The following is a 22,011-nucleotide window of genomic DNA, read 5'->3' as shown; positions in this document are numbered from 1 at the left end:
TCCTGTCATCTATTGAAGAAGAGGAGTAGCACAAAAAATGTCAATATCCAAATTTTGAGCCAAATGAAACAAGGATTAAAGCACATCTAGTTCATATTATGATCATGTTGAATAGAAAAAAAAAACGTTGCTTTTTATTTTGCTCATTTAACTACTATGCATTTCTGGCAAAAATATTGTGTTTTTCTTTAATATATCCCATACTAATTACTTGGTCAGAATGATATTTTGACACGGCACTCTATAGACCTCCCCCTAATTTTTGATACTATAATGCATTTTCAAATCTTGTTAATTAAGGTGTTTACTCTTGTACTAACAAAGCTTAAGCCAAGTGAATCGGGTAAGTAGGTAAAGGAATTCGAATACCTACAGTCCCCCATCCCTCCCCTCTCCTTACCCCTCTTTCTTGACCCTCCTCCTATCCCTGCAGTAACCCCAATTCCTAGTCTCTCCGGTATCGCTTACTCTATCTTTTCTGTAACCTATTATATTTGTTAATAACTGATAGAATTGATATGTTGGATTCTTGTTATAATTTTTATTAATATTTCATGATATTGTTGTATTTCGGTAGAGTGTATAAGGAGTTTATAGTCTTTAGCCTATTTATCCAACTTGATGAACCTACAATGAGGGCTTCTTAAATCCTTAAAGTTTCGTGCAACATATGGCTACAAATTGGAAAGATAATCAAAATTCATTTTCATAATACAGCTTAAGACCCACCATAAAATTACAAGATATTAAGATATCTAAAGCCAAGCTTTAATTCTTTTTGAGGGCAGGTTCATCAAGTTGGATAAATAAGCTAAAGGCTATGAACTCCTTATATACCCGGCCGAAATACAACAATATCAAGAAGTGTTAATAAGAATTATAACAAGAAACCAAAACATATCACTTCTATCATTTATTAACAAATATAACAGGTTACAGAAAAGGTAGAGTAAACGACAATGGAGAGACTAGGAATTGTGGTTACTGGAGGGATAGGAGGATGGTCAAGAAAGAGGGGTGAAGGAGAGGGGAGGGACGGGGGAATGTAGGTATTCGAATGGATTTAACTACTTACCCAATTCACTTGGCTTAAGATTTATTGGTACAAGGGTAAACACTTTAATTAACGAGATTTGAAAATGCATTATGGTATCAAAAATTAAGAGGAGGTCTATAGAGTGCTTTGTCAAAGTACCATTCTAATCAAGTAATTAGTATGGGATATATTAAAGAAAAACACACTACTTTTGCCAGAAATGCATAGTAGTATTTAATGTTACAAAAACATACTGCTCTATTTTCTATACTAAAGAAAAATATATATAAATTTTTCGTTATTATGCTCTTCTAAGAAAAGCTTAGTTGATTGATTTCGATTTCCCCCCAAATTTATTTCTATAGGATATCAAATCAATAGTTTTAGTAGCAATTTAATGATGGCTAAGTTACTATAATTGGGCTACTTTTGAGGCAATACCCGTGACTTTTGAGTCTTTGTACAGCAGTTTGGATGTCAAGTTATTTGGCAATCCTGGTGGCACTAACAACCACATAATCAGTCTGTTTGTAGCTATCCAAGACGCCGTACCACCTTTATACACAATAAAGCACCAAGACATAATGATTAGTATTTATCTCCTACATGGCACAGTGGTTGGTGCCTAACCTACCACAGAATGAGCAGATTTGCAAGGCTGTCTCCTAGGACCACCTCAAGGGCATTGAGAGAAGGTCGACTTTGACGTGGTACTCCTAGAAGGACAGACACCGGCTTCAGTTCAATTGAAGAGGTGGTTGGAAGAGCCTTATTGTCGAATATTAGCAATGCAGGGGCTCGAAGAGAAAGATGTAATAACCCTATTGCACCAGAGAAGTGCACATATATAATGTCAACAGCTGTCTTTAAAGAATGGAAACGATCCATGGAAGATTGGATCAAACTTAATAGAATACAACGTGGCAAGAGTGTGTTGAACATCAGGCTGAGTTCCGAGGACAAGCTACAACGAGCTATCGATGCACAGTTCCCTCCAAACTGATGAGCTGCTTTTGAAATGAAGGAATCATTTGAGGCTATCTTGAAAATGATACTGAAGACAGAATTGTCCAGCAAGTAGAGTACGTCTTTTTTCTTGCGGAAAGACCGGTCATTTCTCCAATTTATGCAGAAGCAGGATCAACAGTGATCAAGGATCATCATTATGCATCTGGCACAAGTGCACCAGACACAAATATTGGCAACATCGCACGACACAATGTTTCTGTTCGTTAAAGCCCCGATTGTTCATTTAATGTTAATCCACAATCTTCAATTAATGTAAATGAAAAGGTAAATGACAATAGAAGAAGTGGTATGTTGCATGTGGGAGCAGCATCATGCACACAACCAGTGTTACATGTAAAGGTATTATGTATTGAAAATAATAAATCAGTTGTGTTGAAGGCAGATGCTGACACGGGGGCAGAAATATATATTGCAGTTTTATGGCAAACTAGAAGTTTGGGTATCGATTTAAGTAAACTGAATAAATCAGGTGTAAAGTTGCAACATGCAGCAGGTGGTTTGATAAAAGTATTGGGTAGTTATCGTGTTAAAATTCAGTGTGGGATTAAGTCAACCATTGAGAATATGTTTTTTGTTATGAGAGCTAATAAATTATTTTTTTTTTCATTGAATGCTTGCATATCTCTGGGATTGGTAGACCCTCATTCCCCAATCACGTGGTGAGTTCTATCGAGTGTCGTGAGTATTCAAACCAAATTCCTTATACTGTGAGACCTATTGAGTTTCCATACCCTCCTAATGAATTCAGTGTTCCCTTATTTAAAACAATGGTTGCTAGAACGATTTTATAGTACCACATTTGGTGTAAATAAGAGACCTTTTCCTGTGATAAGTGGTAAACCACATCATATACATTTGTTACCAAATGCTGTACTGTATACTTGCCATACACATATTCCTATTCCTAAGCATTAGGAAAATGAGGTAAAACATCAAATTGATGAGGATGTACGAGCAGGTACATTTCAGCCAGTCCCCACTGGGGAGGTTCCAGTTTGGTGTTCTCATATGGTGGTTGTTGGTAAAAAAGATGGCACCCCAATTTAAAAAAAAAAAAACCAAATGCTTGTTGCAAGAGGGAAACACATCATACTTTTGCTCCTTTTGAAATGGTATCAAGAGTGCCAGTTCACACCTTTAAGACGACAGTTGATGATCATTGGGGGTTTCATCAAGTTATGTTAGACGAAGAAAGTCGTGACTTTCATAACACCTTAGGGAAGATATCAATACTATCGCACACCTATGGGCCCCTGTGCTGCACCAGATGCTTACGCAAAGAGATTTGATGATATTGATATTGGCATACCTAGAAAATCTAAACGTTTAGATGATATTTTGTTGTATGATTCCAATATACATGAGACATTTTGTCATACTTATGAATTGCTCGAAACTGGTGAAAAAATTGGTGTAACATTAAATTCAGATAAATTTCAGTTTTGTCAATGGGATGTTGACATTGTAGGTTATATGTTGGCATGGGACAAGTATCCTCCATCAGAGGATAAGTTAAATGCTGTAAAAAATTTCCCTATGCCAAAATATCTGATATTCGATCATGGTTTGGACTTGTAAATCAATTAGCACCATTTGTAGCAACGGTGCCTATTATGGCACCATTCCGAGATCTGTTAAAGAAGGGGACAAACAGAGATGTATATTGGGGTGAAGTTTTGAAGTCAAGGTATGATTATGCTGAATGTATTTGTGTAAATTGGTGTCTTCAGGTTTGGCTTATTGTGATAAGTAATGCCCAATTATTGTTATGACAGACTTGAGTAAGGAAGGAATAGGATTTGTTGTGTTACAACAACATTGTTTATGTATATCTCAGGAAATTCCTTTTTGTTGTTCAGGAGGTTGGAAACTTGCTTTATGCAGAAGTAGACATCTCTAAAAGGAGAGATAAATTATGCTCCGATTGAAGGTGAAGCTGCAGCAGTAGTCTGGTGTTTAAAAAAGGCTAGTTTATTTTTTTTTTGGGGGGGGGGGGGGGGTGGGTTGTCCTAACTTGACACTGGTGACAGATCACAGACTTTTAGATAAGTTGTTTAGTGATCGAGAATTAAACACATTGATAACCCTAGGCTTTTCAGATTAAAAGAAAAAAACCTCCAATTTAGATTCACTGTGGAATATATTCCAGGAAAAAGGAACACCGCTGCAGACACCTAATCTTGTAACCATTCCAATTTTATGGAAGCCGAAGATATAGATATGGCAACATCGGCATCATAGTTCTTCATAGCCTAGACATAGAAAAAGGTGTCAGAGACGACATTGATTATCAGCTGTTATTAAAGAGAGTTCGTGAAGATAATTTGCCAAAAGAAAAAATTTTATGAACCTGAATTGAAATCTTACTTTCAAGTTAGGGAAGGGCTCATTAAATTAGAGGGTTAGTGAAATATGCTTTTGATGAAGGACATATTCGTTTGGTGGTTTCTCAAAGTTTAAGAGAGAAATTAGCCAGTAGTTTACATTCAGGTCACCAAGGAGTGGATTCTATGTTACATACGGGACGGCTCGTCAGTCTGTTTACTAGCCTGGAATTGAAGCAGATATTAAATTCCAAAGATCCAAGTGTATAACATGTAATATACACTCTCCCTCACACCAGCAAAAATCCCTTATATCCTGAAACCCACCAGAATATCCATTTCAAAAGACTGTGGCTGATTTTTTCCAAGTAGACAATAAGTTCTATTTATTGTATGCAGATAGATTGAATGGGTGGCTTGAGATATCTTACTTTGCTAATGAAGTAATGTCATCTAAATCAATTCCTGTTATAAAAAAAAATGTTTTATCAATGGGATACACCTGAGGAAATTTCCAAAGATGGCGGAGCAAATTTGGCAAGTGCAGAAATTGTTGAATTTTATAGAGGATGGGGTGTAAAACGTTGTATCACATCTGCCCACTACCCACAGTCTAATGGGTGGGCAGAAGCAGCTGTGTATTCTGCCAAACGTATGACAAGTAACAATGTGAGAGGGAAGGAGCTGCAAAAGCACTTATGCAATATCGCAACACGCCTCTTAGGCTTCAGCCACACCGGACGCGATGAGCGTCAAGGAAGAGGCATGACTTGAGCGGTAGGCCAGCGATAAAACACTGCGTGACCACACCAGAACCGCCACACCTCTCTTGCCATCTCACTCCCAGCAGTTGTAGATAACCTTCCTCACGAACATGACACGATGGTGTTTGAGTAGGAAATTACTTCTGATTGAAAATATTGTTTTTAAACTGAACAATAGATTATACAAAAGTTTGGATTCCTGATTTTAATAAACAGAGAAGGGAAAATAAGTAGATTTTACAATTAATATTGCCAGTCTCGTCTATATGAGGACAAATTTTATGAATATCTCCGTATGACACATGTCTTTTGATTCTTTGTTGGCAACAGCCTTCTTAGATTCAAGGTCACAAAACAAACGTCGAACTATAGATAACCTCAATCTCTCTCTTACCAGCCATTATAATTGCTTCAAATATGATGAAGTTCATGAAAAATCAAGTTTCCCTTTTATTCCAGAATCAACTAGTACTTGCATAAGATATAATGGTTAAAGGTAAATACGATATATTTATATATATATATATATACACACACACACACACACATATATATATATATATATATATATATATATATATATGTATATATATTTATATATATGTGTATATATATATATATATATATATATATATATATATATATATATATATATATATATATATATATATATGGAGAAATGTGTTTTATTATTTAACTGTTGAGTGGGAACTTGTTTTTCTGGGAAAGTCTCCCTACATCAGTTAAGCAAAGATCGGCAGGGGAGGAAAAGGAGCGCTATCACTCAAGGCACAAACACCCTATTAATAACTTTGATGACGAAGTTCACAAAACTTCACTCTAAATGCAAAAGAACTGTACTCTGTCCAGAGGCCTGAAAACTCCACACGTGAAATAAATGCAATTTGATGGCCTACTTTAGGTCATCTACACTCATAGGCTCTGTTTTGGCTTCGTCCCAGGGAACACAGTGAGATGCTGGACAGGAATACATTAAGTAATAATTGAGACAATGGCAATGGATGGGATCAGTGATTTATTTAAGTCAAGTTAAATTGGGATCTTCACCTTCAAAGCACTAAGTTAACGAAGTGTACACTCGCTTATACCAACTCACAATACCTACAGTGAGTTACTCTCAACATCTCAAATACATCTCACCCGTACTATACTATAGAATCTTCAAATAATGGGGTTAAAGATACCAATGATTGTAATCTATTCTAATTTCTTTATTATAGTAAAGAAGAGAATCAGAGTAACTCAACAATGAATTATTCAAATGGCAAAATTAATAAATCAAATATTAACCACAATTTACAACACAAAACATTGAAATTGATAACCAGTATGAACACGTGGGATTAACCCTCAAACAGAATAAATAAAATAAAAATCTTATGGTAAATAACTTGGGCAGTAGGCTACTGTGTGGTCCCAACATGGGGTCAGTGATCTTAAGCAATTACCCCCCCCCCCAAAAAAAAAAGAAATGAAAGTACATGAATTTCCACGCATGCAGACCGAAAAATGTAATGCCACAATGTTACCTAAACTTAACTTAAAGACAAATAGAAACTTATCTAAAAGGGGGAATGGCCATTAATTGAAATCACAAAATTTCTTATCCTGGGTGCCCATGTCCGGAGAATGGCAGTCTCCAGTTCTACCTCACTAGGCCTACTGCACTTGTTTAGCAGAGTCAATGGCCCCTTCCTACTCGCCCCTAGCCTTGATCAGAGGTTTCTGCGGAACTGGATGCTTCTCCTTAATATCTTAATAACTCTCAAGGTATCTACTTACCCTCGTCCTTCGTGGAATGTGGATCTGTCAATGTGCAAGGGCACAGGCTAATGGAGGAGAGTGGGAGCACGAAGTTGATACAGGGCCAATTGACCCTGACAGTGACGTTTAGCACCATTAGCTTGGAACTTTGTGAGGTCGAGTTCAGGTTGGCAGCATCCAGCTTCCTTCCCTCAACAACAGCGCGTCTCAACGCGCAGGCCAGTGGTCTTGAGGTGCCATCTCTAATTTAGGACAGGTTTGAAACTCTTGTGGCTTGTGAGTGTTAAGCAATACGTTTATTTAGAATACAAGGAGAAATCTGGCAACTCCAAGGGACAAAGATAATCTTAACTCTAAACATCTGGCATACAAAACAAGAAATGAAACTAAAAGGGCTTATGTGTGTGGTCAACATACCTCCTAGACTAACAGACTTGAGTTGTAGTAGAGAGATATTCAAAGTTCCTAAGTACTTAAGGTAAAATAATGAATACAAAATATTTATCTCGAGACACTTGCTTAAGGAAGAATCAACACTCACATTTTCCCTGCCGTGATGTCACGAACAATAACAACGTCTGCATAAAATAAACTGTGAAGAAGAAGCGTAGTGAGGAAAATTCTTCACAATATATATATATATATATATATATATATATATATATATATATATATATATATTATATATATATATATATATATATATATATATATATATATATATATATATATATATATATATATATATATATATATATAGAAATAAAATTGTGATTAAATAGGTTGCAAAGCACAAAAAGGCATAGGCCTGCCCACTATTTTATTACCATCCATTTGTAGATGATTGCCATTTCTTCCACTTATTTAACTTATTTTTGCTCTCCGAAACACTTCCCCAATAAATTATTGATTAGTCATGGCTGGAAATGAATAACTGAACGTGTACCCCTTCAGGAACTGATGAAAAATGGTGTAATCTTGGGTGAAAATGCTCATGACTGCCGCAGTTTTTTAAAACATGAAACATAGCTTGGCGGCAGCTGCAGCGGTTAGAGGCTTCTCGCGCCTTCAATGTGGCCACCCTCATACGATACCTTACGTTTCAATTTGCCGCTGGAACTTCTACCCTCTAACCTTGCCGCTAGTCAGTTTAACCAGTTAGTCTTTTTCTAGTCATCCAAGAGGCTGTACCACCTTTATACACAAATTAAGCACCAAGACATAATGATTAGTATTTATCTCCTACATAAGCCTATTGTTATTCTGTAGGGTGTTACTACTTTTTCTTCGTCTATGTGGATACTTCTGACTCCTTCCTCATCCTCTTTTCTGATTATTCCATAGTCTGTAATCGTACTTTTTTCCATTTTCACTTCTAGTCTATTTTCCACTATATTTTTCATGTGTATTGATAATACTTTAATTCATATGATTTAATAGGTGTGCTAGTATCCTGCCACTTACTGTTAATGCAGGCCTATCTCCAATTATTTTCTTTCCTACCTTACGATTAGCCTACTACTATTAATATTTTTTCTCTGCTCATATTTGCTATCTTGACTTGTTCTTTAATAGCTTTATACATTTCTTCCTTTTCTCTCTAAGTACTCTTGCCTTCTCGTGGAGCATACACTACTCCTAATCTAATCTTGGTACGACCATTTTCAATTTTGATCCAGTGCTTCATGGGTCTTATTTTCTCTGTTCACTTCAACTGTTACGCTTCCCAGTTCTTCTTTAAGCCCTAGCATTACCCCTCCTCCTGTATTTCTGTTATTCTCATAAATTCTATATCCTTCAATTTCTATTTTTTCTTCTTTCCCTAAATGGGTTTCAATTAGACATATAATTGTGGGCTTAAATCTTATGAAAAATCTTTTGATTCTGTCAAAACTTTATCAATAATAAAAGACCTACAAAGACTAGGAATATAAGATACTTCTATTAGAAAATATGAAGATACGGATAGTACAGAAATCATAAAACTACATCAATTTAGTGAGAAAATTTCTCTTGAGAAAAAGATTTTGACACGGAGACCCTATCTTTCTTAATTTATTCATATCATACCTAAAAGTTTGTAATAGTTTAGATAGGGAAATGTAGGACTTAACATTAATGGGGAATACCTTAACAACCTTAGATTTGCAGATGACTTCATTCTATTCAGTGAATCATGGCAGGAATTGCAATAGATGATAGAAGGTTTGAATAAAGTAGCAATGTATTAGTGAAGATGAACATGAAAAGAAAATGTTCAAGGAAAATGCAGACACAACAAATAAGGGTCATTAGGGCAGACAGTAAGTGTTTTCTCACGACAAAAGACTAAACGAAAAAAAAGGAAAAGCATAGGATGGAGACATTTTGGTTAACAAAAAGGGATAATGAAAATTAAAATGCCACTTTCTCTAAAAAAAAAAAAAAAAAAAATTAATCAGATGGTCCTACCAGTATCAACTTTGGAGCCTCACTAAAGCACTCGAGCATGAGTAAGTTACAACTCAAAGAGCTATGGAAAGAATAATTATACAATTAAACTCTAAGAGACAGAAAAAGAATAACATGGATACAAGAGCAAACTAAAGTATAGGATATTCTAACAACATATACGAAAAAGAACTGGACATGAGCAGAGCATATAAGGAGAACAACAGATAACATGTGGGTCCATAAAGATTGCAAGCGAAGCATAGGTAGGAAAAGAAGATAATTGATTCATGCGTTAAGAGAATTGGCTGGTATATATACTATATATATATATATATATATATATATATATATATATATATATATATATATATATATATATATATATATATATATTTATATACATTTATATAATTATATATATTTTTATGAAGCTGGTATAACATAAGTAGATTATTTCATTCACATATTTTATTTGTGTATTTAGGAGATGTATAGCCATCTGGTGAGGTGAGTTCCACTCATATAGAATTAAGTAATGTATATAAATTACAAAGTTTTGTTGCGAAGTCTTATGCAAACTTATTAAAAGGTATGCATGACACACACGAGGTGTAAACACTATAGATTGCATCATGTTTCAACGTGATTGGAAGTTGCATGAAGGTTCTAGATTAAAACTTACTCTTTTTTTTTTTAATGTTACGAGAGAAGGTTGGGGGAGTTAGCTGAGAGGGTTACCTTGACAGGCAACGATAAAACCCTACTTCAAACTGCCAAGTTGGCAACATTGACGTCATGAGGACCTGCCCAGACCATGTGCACACGCATCGAATGCATTGTTGGAATGAACTGGAATTTCTAGAATGAATTAGGATGCATATATAGTGCCTAGCATCCAGTAAGAGCCAACGTCTGACAATCCTCTCTCCAGCATATAACTACCCCAAGTGCTTCCTCTCAAATGTGAATAGTGTTTTCTCTCAAACGTGTTTATTGTGTATCTTTTGTTAATACATTTGGTAGCTTTTGATTTTGAAATGTGAGTATAGTTTGTAGTGTAAAATTATTCATTTTTTTGTGCCCAGTCCTGTGATTTAGTTAAAAAGTCAAGTGCATTTTTTCTTGCTTAACCGTTTGGTAACCTTGTGTAAGCCCAAAGGACGTAAGAGTAACGGTTAACTATATGTAACCTAAGCGTAATCATTGTTTATTTTCTATAGTGTTCTAGTGTCAACTTTTTTCATAAACTGTCAAAATTAAATATTTTCCTAAATTATTCTCTAGTGTAACAAGTGATTGTAATTGAAGTTTCATTTTGTCTCAAGTCTAAGGTCTAGTTCAGATTTAAATTTTGACTAATTTTTTTTTTTTGGTATTACTGTTGAATTGTTATTTTTATAGAATATATATATTTTTGTAGTGTGTATTATTTCGATCACCAATAATTAACTCAGTAACTTGCTCGTTCGTATCCCCTTACTTAGAATCAAAATAAGAGGTTGATTTGAGAATAGTTACCGTTAAAAGTAAAGTAATCACCCAGTTTTGGTTTTAAGTGTAACATAAAGAGACTTTTAGATATTCAGTGTTCATGTATATTAACATCTGGGAGTTGCGTATTTTTTCTCAGAGCTCGGAGGTATTCTCTTGTATATCAGATAATATAATGTAAAGCAGATGAGATTGGGAGCTCGGGAATTTACGTAATTCACTAGTCGTAATATATATTTTTTGATTCCCAGACCCTGGGATCGAGTGAGTCTGTTTTAAATATTGGTGATAACAGGGCTGTGTTTTGATTAAAGGTTTGACCAGTTTAAAGTTGATAGGATTCCATGTATTGTTAGGATATATTTTTTGGAGAGGTATAATTTTTTGTAAAGTACAAGATGGCACAGTTAAATGTACAGGAGTTTTTGAAAAACCCAATTGTTCAGGAATTGTAGGAAGCTAATGTAACTAAAGCTCAGTGGCTCGCTATTTTAATGGTATGTAGTGGCCATGCAACTAGTGGAATTATTAACGCTCAAATCAAGTGTCTAGCCGTAAAAGCATTGATAAACTCAGGAAGGTTGCCAGAAGAAGATATTGCAGCAGATCGCGACATTTTGGATCAAGCTGTAGCAGAATTCGTAGAGAAGCAAGTATCAGATGACCCACAAACTGAAGGAATGAAAGCAGAAATGAATGTAGAGGCTGAGATTAGACAAATTGCAGCACAAAAGAATTTGATTAAGTTGAAGATGATGGCAGAACAGAGAGAGAGAGAGAGAGAGAGAGAGAGAGAGAGAGAGAGAGAGAGAGAGAGAGAGAGAGAGAGAGAGAGAGAGAGAGAGAGAGCAAGAGAAATTGCAAGACATGTAAGGGAAAGGGAAGAAAGAGAAAGAGAAGAGGCAAGAGAAATTGCAAGACGGGAAGAAATGGATAGAGAAGTAGCAAGAGTAATTGCAAGGCATGTAATGAGAATAGAGGCAAGAGAAATTACAAGACGGGAGGAGAGAGAGAGGGAAGAGGCAAGAAAAATTGTAAGACGGGAAGAAAGGGAGAGAGAAGAGGCAAGAAAAATTGTATGACGGGAAGAAAGAGAGAGAAAAGAAGCAAGAGAAATTGCAAGACCTGCAAGGGCATTGAAACTTGAATGCTCATGCAAGGTTGTCGTCAACTCAGACAGGTGTGAACCCTGCTATGCATGATCCCGTGTTTGATGTGGTGAAAGCCCAGATGTTGATCCCGAAATTCATGGAAGAAGCATGCGACAAGTTCTTCAATCATTTTGAAATAGTCGCGTCGATGATGGAATGACCAGAAGACAAATGGCCTGTGTTATTGCAGTGTCCTTATTGGAAAAGGACTCAGTGTGTATCTTGCCTTGTCTCAGGACTAGAGGAAGGAGTATCAAGAAATTAAAAGGACTGTTCTGCAAGTGTATCATATGACCCCTGATTATTATAATAAAAGATTCAAAAGTTTGCGGAAGGATAAGAAAATTACTTTCCTGGATTATGCTTATCAGGTACGACGATGTTTTAAAAGATGGATAGAGACTTCCAAAGTGAGAGAGATGGCTGATTTAGAGGAACTGATAGTGCTGGAACAATATTTACAAGGAATTCCTGAACAATTTCGAACGTACTTGAGAGAGAGAGAGAGAGAGAGAGAGAGGTGAAGCAACTTGACAAAGCCGCTTCGCTGAGTGAAGATTATAATATTGTCATTCGTAAACACCCCTCAGGTATGAAGTTTCAACCGTTGTTCCTACCAAGTGTCAAGTATTCGCCAAACCATGGAAACCAGTTCAGTAATAACTATAGGAACAAGCTCAATAGTTACAGCAGAAGTACCACTGACACTATTCCAAAGCAGAATGCGATAGTACCACAGCAACAGTCATCGAATCGTCCTCCTTCAGGTGTTATTAAAGATGTGCAAAAGATTAAATATCGTCTGTTATAAGTGTGGCAAAAAAGGCCATATCAGTAAGAAATGTTGGTCGAACCAACCGAAAGCAATCGTCCAAGTAGTTAAGGTTAATGCAACTCCACAGAATAAGAAGATGAAGAATAGCCAAGAAAGGTCGATGAGGAAAATAAACCAGTTAACGTTACACGATGAAAAGGACAACCCCAAACAGCATGGATACCTTTAAACCATATATCTATGAAGGTATGTTGGCTGCTTTGGATGGGAGCGAGCAGATCCCAGTCAAGATATTGCGCAACACTGGATGTAATCATAGTGTTGTGATGCGAGGCATATACCCGATGGTGGAACAATTTCTCAAAGGAGATTCGGTCATTTTAAAGGGAATAGGAGGTGAAGAGGTCACCCCTATTTGCCGTTTGAAACTGTCATGCGAGTTAGTGACAGGTTATTTTGATTTTGCTGTTAAGGATTCATTGGCGATCGAAGGAGTAGAAGTCCTACTGGGAAATGATGTTGATGGAACGCCGTTTGTGCCTTGTCCCATTGTAATGGAGAAACCACTGAAGTATAGTCCTACAAATTAACTTGAGAAGGACTACCTGTATCTGTTTCATAGCTGTGTGACCACTAGTAGTATGACGAAGAAAGTGGCTGCGTAGAAGACAGAAAAATCAATGGAACGATGAATGTGGAAGATTTGTTTACGGAAGAAGAGGTTTCCCATGATAGTACGCAAGAGAACAGCTCCCGAGTGGGCACAAAAGAAAAGAAACGTCAGACAAATGAACAGGAAGACAAGGAAGCAATGGACTTGGAAAAAAATAGAAAACTCAGCATTAGAAGTAGTACAAGTGAGTTGGAAAAGGCTGATAGGATTGCAACGGACGAATGCGACGTTAACGGAATTATTGTACCGTATGGTGGATGAGACAGAAGTGCAGCAGTCTCCCACCTCTTATTACCTTAAGAATGGACTGCTTATGAGGAAGCATAGACCCGCCGATATCCCTGGGAATACCGAATGGGGCATATACTGTCAGATATTGATTCCCACACTGCTGAGAAGATAGGTGATCACCATAGCGCATGAGATGGGAAACATGGGAATAAGAAAGATATCGGAAAATATTATGCCGTATATAAGGATGTGAGCCAGTTTTGCCGTGCATATCATATTTATCAGACGGCTGGAAAGCCTAACGAGTACATCAAGAAGGCTCTCTTACACCCGATTGAAGCACGAGGAGAACCCTTCAGCAAGGTAATGATCAAGATTGTGGGACCATTACCGAGAACGAAGAAAGGCCACAAATATATGTTAACTTCGATGTGTCCAATGACAAGATACCCAGAAACCATACCCATCAGGAAAAGCAATGCCAAAGTAATCACCGAGAAGTTACTAGACATTTTTTCACCAAGACTGGCATTCCGAAAATCGTTCAGAGTGAAAGAGGAACAAATTTCCTGTCAAAATTGTTTCAGAAAGTGATGATACTATTGGATACGAAACAACAACTGTCTACTGCCTATCACCCGGAGACCCAAGGTACATTAGAGAGATTTCATCAAACCCTAAAGAGCATGTTAACAAAATACTGCAACGAAACAGGAAATAAATGGTACACCGGACTACTTTTGATGTTATTTAAGGTACTCAATGCTTATCAAGAAAGTATGGGATGTAGCGCGAATGAAATGGTGTTTGGACGAGAAGTAAGAGGACCAGTTAAAATGTTGTCAGAAAAATGGAAAGATCAAGAGGAAACGGATGGAGAATATGTCAAGAGCTTAAAGAAAGGGATCGGCGAGATAAGAAAATTTTCCCTTGAAAACCTGAAAATAAGCCAAGGAAAAATGAAGAAAAGGTTTGATATGAAAAGTAAGAACAGACAGTTTGCGGTAGGATAACAGGTGTTGGTTTATTTACTGATAAGGAGATTCCCTCCTGCCAACAAGTTTCAAGAACTACTCCAGATTTTCGAGTAGATCAGTGACCTGACCTACGTTATCAAAACACCAGGAAGAAGGAAAAGTCAAAGGAAGGTACACGTCAATTTATCGAAACCGATACTGCAAGCACAGGATTTCAACAAGAAATTTTTTATCCAAATGAAATGGATGCGTCGGGCAATGGGATTGGGGCTGTCCTATTGCAAGATGGCAAAGAAGGAATTCTTCAACCCGTCTGTTCTATGTCATCAAAGCTGAAGAAGCATCAACGGACCTACTCGGCAGTTGAAAAGGAACTGCTAGTGCTAATTACAGCGATAAGGAAGTTTGCAGTTTATGTAAATAGACCACAAAATGAAGAAGTTATGGTTTACACAGATCACAATCCTTCAACTTTTGTTAATAAAAGGAAGAATAATAATCAAAGGTTAACTAGATAGTCGTTATGTTTCCAACCATATTGTATTAATGTAAACCATATATCCAGTAAAGAGAACGTGGTTGCAGATTATTTATCTCGGGCTGAATCGGTGGATTAAGGCATGGAATAAATAATCTTTTTGGGGAGCTATCTTATGAAGCTGGTCTAACATAAGTAGATTATTTTACTCATGTGTTTTATTTATGTATTTAATAGATGTATAGCCAGCTCGTAAGCTAGTTCCACTCACGTAGGATCAAGTAATGTACGTAAATTAAATAAGATTGTCATCATTCATTAAGTTGTATTTTCATTCAGATCTGTATATGTAAATCTACGTTATTTTAAAGAATTAAATTTTCATTTCACGTAGTTTTGTTACGAAGTGTTATATAAACTTGTTGAAAAGTATATATGACACACACGAGGTATAAACGATAGGGATTGCATCATGTTTCCACGTGGTTGGAAGTTGCATGAAGGTTCTAGACTAAGCTTCAATCGCCCCACTTCAAGACATGACTCGCTGGTGGTAGGTTGATACTAATGTGCTCGAAAGACCAACGTGACTGCCACACTTCAAGGGACCAGAAGACCTGATCATGGTCTCATTTTAACAGGTGACAGATCAGGGTCCCGAATATAGTTTCATTCAATAGGTGCCTGACTTCGCTTGTTGATGGGAAAATGAGTATTCTTTATTTCTGTTAGGACTTGTGGTCCTGAATGCATATGATTTAATCTGTTTTACTCTGACTCGCTTGTGCAAGACGGGAATTCTCCACGCCCAAGCACCAATTAGTACTCACTAGTACTAGTTGGTGCTCAATTTGGTCAGTCAACAAACCCCCTTTATGTAATTACATGATTTGTGCACATTTAGCCAGGATATCATGTTTTTAGTTGTGTGGTTTAATCTAAGTGGCGTGTCCAGTATTCTACAAATTATTCTCTAACAGTTTCCCCCCCTTAGTTCAATTTTGATTCTGTTTAAGGGGAACATGTTAAAGGTGTTCAATTGTATTTCCATGTTATTTTTTCTATCATTTTTACTTTGATTGCAAGGCTGATTCATCCTGTTGATTATGGAATTAAAATTTGTCCCAGTGCAAAATACAAACCTTCCACTCTTTAAGTGCATTACTATTTCATCTAAGCTGAAAACTGGCCTAAGCTAAATATTCACAGGATTTAATTACCAACGGGGGTAGCAAGGGGTATGTTTACCACACGCTTCCACCAGCACTAACTGTCACTTCTTAATTCGGCTCGGTAGAGTGCAGACGTGTCTCACTCTCCCGTTAACCTTAAAAACTGTCTTTACATTCAGATCTTCCTGGGAAATTCCATCCTGTTCGCAATACTAGGCAGGCAGTTAATTCTAATAGCCAAGCCTTCTCCATCATGAGGCTCAATACTACAGCGTATACTAGATGTTTTATTCCAGCTGTGACAAAGTTGTGGAATGATCTTCCTAATCGGGTAGTTGAATCAGTAGAACTTCAAAAATTCAAAGTTGCAGTAAATATTTTTATGTTGAACAGGATAACATAAGTCTTTTGATAGTTTATTTATGATATATCTGTTTTGACGTTGTTACTGTTTTTAGAATTATTTATTGTTAATTTGTTCTACTCAATTATTTATTTCCTTATTTCCTTTCCTCACTGGGCTATTTTTCCCTGTTGGAGCCCTTTGGGCTTATAGCATCTTGCTTTTCCAACTAGGGTTGTAGCTTGTCTAGTAATAATAATAATAATAATAATAATAATAATAATAATATTAATAATAATAAAGATAATTTTTCCATCTTTATCTTTTGCAAGTGTGCTTGCACATGAGGACCATTGTGATGCGGGTTTGTCCGGGGTTGGAAGGGCGCAGATGTGTCACCTTCATGTCCGCTGAGGAGACGGATCTTCACGATTTCTGCCCTTCGTGCCGGGGTCACTCGTGCACACAGGGATCTCCTTGTGATATGTGTAGTCACTGTAGTGAGTGGTCGCAGTCCCAGTGTTTGAGATTTAGCAGACGGAAGATGTCTAAAAGAGACTCTTCCCCTTCGAGGTAAGCCTTGGAAGGGAAGAAGGCTCTCTGTCTTTCTCCTCTGACTTGATCTCCCCATCCTGACTTTGCCCGACCGTCTCCCTTCAGGGAACGTGTGAGTTCTCCTCCCATTGGTCAGGATGCCTGAAAACTTTAAATCAATCAATCAATCTCCTCCCATTGTCCCCAGTAGCGGGGCAGCGGTGGTGCCCTTCGCACGGGAGACTCTCTCAGACGACGCTGTTTATCTGCTGTGGACTTCCTTAGGGTTGATGGGTCCTCTATCAAATCAGAGGTTATAAGAGGTCCTTTGTTTGGGTGTGCTTGCGCACTCAAGCACTGAGACCTTGCTTCCTGCTCTCCCCTATGTCCTCCCTGCTCCGGTGAGAGGACAGGAGCAGTTGAGAACGAGCACTCCTCGCAGTCTTGGGAATGGGTTTTGGTTTCATTCTGGAGGTTGTACAGGGAGATAATCCTCTAGCTGGGTTCGCCTGATGGGAGGAGATACAAACTGCACAACCGTGAGGTTTGCCTCCAAGTGTTGAACAGTCCGACCCTCTGAGGAAGGACGATGACACAACACTTCCTTCTGAACGGCAGCTCCCTCCTCTGCGAAGCAATTTTCCTTCAATCTTCTCGTTTGCGAGAGGAGAGATCTTCTTCTGAGTGGTCCCCACCATGGGGGTTCTGCTGAAAGGCTATGGGTTCATCCATACCCGTTCCAGTTCATCGGAGCGCGGCATTTTGGAGCTGGATGAAGAGAATTGGTGGAGATTACCATCAGGCCCCCTTCCTTGCAATCATGACCACAGGGCATAGCAAAGCGCTTACGCTACACAAAACCAGTCTCACACGAGATCGGTCTGATAGGTAACTCTCTGGAGTTCACACTTGTTCTGCTACAGTCGCGCAAGCGCTAAGCCCCTGTCCTCCCTCACCCATAGGGGCGAGGAAATCATTGTGCCCATCTCATTTGAGAGATTAGGTGAACAGAAAAGCCTCTCTCCTAGACGTTCTTGGAGAGGATTGTGTTACACCGCCGAAGGTGGGAACGCTCGACGCATTGTCGCTTGCCTTTCCTTCCAGTGAGGAGGTTAGGAGAGCCTATCCACTGGAAGTGAGAAAACATAAGACCATTTACGAGAGCAAAGTTTCTAAGCTCGTTAGCGAGACATTGTGCACTGCTTTCCTATACTCTAGGGTTGAGGAGTGGGTTGAGGTAAGTGAGCGAGCCAGCTCATCGCACTACACACACCCTCATGATCGATCAACTTGTGATAGCTCTCCTGTGAGAATGTTGAGGGATTTCCCCCATCCTTCTCCTAGCAAACAACCAGTGTGACCCAAACGATCATTGGGATAGCAGGAAAGAGAAAAACCCTTGGGGAGCTTGATAGCCAAGGATGGTCCCTGGTTTCAGGACTTAGTCGTGGCGCTTAAACAAGCGTTGGGGATCTCAAACACCAAGCCACTTACGACGATGGCGAAAGTTCCCGTCATCCCGTTGGATCTCCCTATGGAGGTTGGCAGTCTTTCGGCCCCTAGGCAATCTAGCCTAGCTAGAGGGTCACCACCTCCTCCTCCTGTTACCCAGAAGGCCTTGACGTATGAGGATTACCTCAAGGCCAAGGTTTCTACGACCAAGGATCCAAACTGCGATAGGGCGGGAGTGACTCAGGTCACGACCATGAGGATGGTTAGGGAACGAACTGCTTCCCATCAAAGGCATACCCCACATACCTTTGCACGGCCTTACGTGTAGAGTGTCATAAGTCTCCTACAATCAAGGGCCAGGAAGAACCTTCAGCGCGAATGAAGGATATCTCTCTCTTGGTATTTTCCGAGGGTTCCAAAACCAGCAGAAACGACCAGAGGAGACGAGTCCTCCCTCTTGGAAAAATTTGAAATTCGTCTAAGGGAGAGGAAAGACTTTACTCAAGAACTGGCGTTCTATGGATGAACATCAACCTCAAGGGGAACTGTCATCTGTCTTTACCGCAACGACAAGACCTGGTCATAGCGGTCTTTTCCTAAGGGCGCATTCGGCTTCTAAACAAAACCTAGTTGACGAACATCACCCTCCACAGGCTACTATGGATCTTAGCTCAGGAGAGGAAGAACCTTTTGACGACAGTAAGGAACATTCTGATAGAACGCTCCAGTATCCGCCAGCCCGAAGATCACCCCTTCGGAACAAAAAGATGTCGACCGAATCTTTTTAAAAGTTCTGGCGTTCATCAGGAAGGTGAATAGCCTGGAAGAACCTTATGAGGGAAAGGATGGTGTCCTGAACCAGTTTTTAGGCGTGCCGAGACCCACCAGACCCACGGAAGATATACCATTGGCGAGGAGGGGGCGTTAATGCAGCAAAAGAGAGAGCATATACCCAAGTGACAGGTTCATCTCTATCTCTTCGATCAGTGGACCCCTCCAGGTTATTTCTTCCGCCTTATGTACGCCATAAAAAGTACTATGAGGTGGTGGGAGACGACCCTTCCCCTTTTCCAGTAGAACTAGCGATCGTATCCTTAACACTTTTCCTTGGAAAGACTGACAACGCTGCCAGTCCAGCTCTCTGCAGGGGATGTGACCAATATGGAACGGAATGCAAAGTATTCTTGCAATCCACTTCATGGCTGGACTATTGGTTGAGCACGGTCGGTTATTTTGTTAAGAACAAGTACTGCTCCACTCCTAAGAGGAGGGAGACTTTGTTCGCTTTCCTTCTCTTTGGTGAGCGGACCCTCTAATTCTTAACAGAGAATGTAATTAAGCAATGGTTTAACGGGGTCTTGAGGCGACGAGAGGCAGTCGTCTCAAGATTTCAGAAACAGGTGGCAAAGAGAGAGGCAATGAAGCTACATAACGCTCCAATGGACGAACCCTTCCAGTTTAATGAGGAGGACATTGAAGGTATAGCAGATCAATTAAGAAGGGTCAGACGGGACATTCCTCTAAAGTGAGTTGTCTCCTCTCGCTCCTACCAGCCGGCACCTCCAAAGCAGAGGCAACCTTCCCCAACACCTCAAGGCAGCCACAGGAACAGAATTCCCAAGAAGTGCACAACAAAATGGCAATAGTCGAGGCCTCCCTTTTGTCCCAGAGAAAGGAAGGGGAAAGACAACAAGAAATCCCAGCGAAGACACCCACACTAGGGAGGGCAATCCCCCAAGTAATTCACCAGTAGTGGGATGCCTGATGAGCAGATATCAGAGGCTACTGAGCCAACCCCTGGTCGTTGTCAGTATTAAATAATGGGTACATCATCCCTTTCACTTACTCTCCCCCTCCACTGACTCTAAATCCATCAATGACGAGGTCTTATGCGAAAGGACTTGCAAAGGACCAGGCACTACAGGCCAAAATCAGGACTATGCTGGAGAAGGACATTCTCCAGGAGGTCCCGGGAGAGTTCCCAATCTTGTACAGTCACTTATTTCTAGTAGAAAATGTGTCTGGAAGCTGGAGACCCATTATAGACCTATCAGCCCTAAACAAGTTTGTCATACAAACTCCGTTCAAAATGGAGACGACACAAAAAGATCAGACAGGCTGTTAGACCAAACAGCTTCCTGATCTCGTTAGACCTGAAAGACGCGTACTTCCAGATCCAAATACACCTGTGATCAAGGAAGTACCTGCACTTTGTGATACAAGAACAAATAACGGATTTTGAGCGAAGCGAAAAATCTATTTTTGGGTGAGGTAGCCATGTCGTCCTGATGGAAGTTCCTAAAGGGTAGCTTCCTAGGGTATATTTGACTATAGTGATATTCCCAGAGAATTTTACCTTAAGGTATCCAGAATTCTAACTCCTGGAGCAAATATCCCTAATTAAATCTAACAGGGATATCGCATAATATCAGAGGACGTATTCTTGACACGTCTCATAGCTATCTTCACCCCGAACAGTATTAACGCTTCGAGGGGTTACAGTGACAAGAATCTGAAACGAGAATGAAAAGAGAGCCGTTCCCAAGGAATCTCTCCTATTCCGTTTCCAGTGTGTATCTGGCGAAGGTGGCAGCGCCATCTCCATTCCTTGTAGCGATATACGAGGTGCTACAGATACTGTATTATAGGGAGCGGTCAAAAAGCCCTTTTACAATAAAAGGAAGGGCGGGTCCATCAGGACGACATGGCTACCCCACCCAAAAATAGATTTTTCGCTTCACTCAAAATCCGTTTTTTGGGCTCAGGCCATGTCGTCCTGATGGAAGTTTACCAGAGCATTACTGTATCTGTGGATTCTCAACCATTGCCGTACCCTCAAGAAAGTATTTTCCTGGTCCGTCTAGACCTAGAGACCTATGATGTTACCGTCATACATCATTTCATCTAAGCATGAACTATGTTAGTGCTTCCTGCCCCCTACAGGGAAGAGTCGTACTAGACTCTGGAAAAAGTCTCGAGGAGTACATAATAACTATGGATGACAAAATGACAAGCTTGTATAGTGGTCTCGCCCTATACATCATAAAGCAAAGTTTGTATAAGAGTGACCAATGTCAGTATGAATTCCTGACATATCCCCCAAGGTATCTACTCTTATTAAACTATTGGATAACAGTTGTATCCGTATAGGAACAAATTTTGCATCTCTACCACCATCCCCTTAGGGTACAACGTTAACCCTTCCTAAGGAAGGGTTAAATCGAGTGGATTTTTGCTTGAAGAAAGGAACAATCTTAAAAGACATTCCATGTTAAAAATATCCATATTTTAATTTTAATGCTCAGTACATTTCTAATAAAATGAACCAGATTATTAAAAATTTAATAAACATACATATCAGTT

This window comes from Palaemon carinicauda, chromosome 7 (genome assembly GCF_036898095.1).
Source record: "Palaemon carinicauda isolate YSFRI2023 chromosome 7, ASM3689809v2, whole genome shotgun sequence".
In the NCBI taxonomy this organism is placed as follows: Eukaryota; Metazoa; Arthropoda; class Malacostraca; order Decapoda; family Palaemonidae; genus Palaemon; species Palaemon carinicauda.
Note: the sequence above shows the minus strand (reverse complement) of the source record.